Source organism: Empidonax traillii, unplaced genomic scaffold (assembly GCF_003031625.1).
Source record: "Empidonax traillii isolate 1590-97213 ecotype Southwest subspecies unplaced genomic scaffold, ASM303162v1 scaffold3465:size16157, whole genome shotgun sequence".
Lineage (NCBI taxonomy): Eukaryota > Metazoa > Chordata > Aves > Passeriformes > Tyrannidae > Empidonax > Empidonax traillii.
Genome location: NW_020958658.1, coordinates 11166 through 12775, shown reverse-complemented (window position 1 = coordinate 12775; position 1610 = coordinate 11166). Strand labels below are relative to the sequence as shown.

At 47.8% G+C, this 1610-nt stretch overlaps 1 long non-coding RNA gene across 1 annotated transcript in view; it reads right to left on the bottom strand.

Moving 5' to 3' along the window:
- Window positions 1–1610, bottom strand: part of LOC114072555 — a 6879-nt gene that overhangs the window by 3271 nt on the left and 1998 nt on the right. The gene's annotated exons all lie outside the window — the stretch shown is intronic.

Genomic DNA, 1610 nt, shown 5'->3' with positions numbered 1-1610 from the left:
TCCACCAAACGTTCCACCAAACGTTCCACCAAACGTTCCACCAAACGTTCCACCAAAACTTCCACCAAATGTTCCACCAAACCTTCCACCAAACGTTCCACCTCACCTTCCACCAAACCTTCCACAAACTTTCTACAAAACCTTCCACCAAACCTTCTACAAAGTCTTCCACCAAACCTTCCACAACACCTTCCACAAGTAACTCAGCAGCCGAAGTTTGTGCCATTCCCATCACAAAATGCCTGCAGTGTCAAGTATGGGTTAGGAATTCCCCAGAAATTAAAAGCATAGCATCTTAAAATCCTCAGTGTTGCCTCAGCTACTCGATACTCAACAACCACCTTCTGTTCTTTCAGAAGATGAATTTCTGATAGAGCTCTTGGAGGTTTAAAATCAGGGATTCATATGAAAGTGGGCTCTTAGTTAAGAAAACCCTGGGAAAGGTTTAATCTGCCTTAAAATTGCACATTCAAATGCTGTTGTTCCTCTTTTATGTAACTCCTCACCGTGAGTGCCCTGAGGGAAGAAGCTACTAAGGCAGTGCCACCTCGGTCTGTCTGAGGGACGTGGCTGCAGCAAGGTGGTCACTGAAAATTAAAAATGAAGGCTGAAACGGGGCTGTGTGGACAGAAAGCCCAACATACCATAATTCCAGCTGGAATAAATAAACTTTGGCAGCAAATAAACACCTATTCCTGAGAGCACACAACGCTCAGGAAGCACAAAGGCGATTATAAGTGCTAATAGGAAACTTAATGAAGGCTGGTGCTTTGTAACTAGGTGGTACAATGCCTTCGAATGGACTTTATGAGTGCTAACTCTTTGTCTTCCAGAACACATTTAACTAATCTATTTGGCTTTACTTCACTCGCTGATTGAAATTTTTAAAGTCTGCAGCCAGGGCTCGGTGCCCTCACATCACCTAAAATCAACAGTTCACCAAACACAGTGTGGTGACAGTGAGTTGGGAGGTGTCGGCATTTATACTCTTCTTCTTTGCCTCAAAAACTGAGCAATTGGCTACAATAATTTAGAGAATCAGGGAACCACAGAGTGGTTTGGGTTGGAAGGGACCTTTAAGCCCATTTTGTTCCAACTCTGACACCTTCCACCAGCCCAGGTCGCTCCAAGCCCCGTCCAACCTGCCCTTGGACACTTCCACGGATCCAGGGGAAGCCACAGCTTCTCTGAACGGAATTTCCCTGCAATATCCCATCTCACCCTGCCCTCTGGCAGTGGGCACTCATCACCCCTTGTCCTGCCACTTCATCCTGGCTCCACCTCTGCACCTTCCAAGGCTAAAGCCGGTCACGGTCCCTGGGTGGCACAAACCTCCTGCCTCTCTGCACTGCAGTGGGCACAGGGCTAGCAAGGGGCTTCCAAAATCATCCTCTCCAGCAGGGATTGGGTGACAGAGGGCAAGCCAGGAGGCAGAGGAGATGGCCCAGTGCAGCTATAATTACGCAGAGGGGTAATGAGAAAAGCTCGTGCTGTGGGTGTGGGAGGGTGACAGTCCTTATTTAAACCCAGGAACTATGGCAGGAACCGGCAGACTTTGCTCCACTGACAGCAACTGTTGTTGTTTGTTGTGGGTTTTCTGCTGATTACAC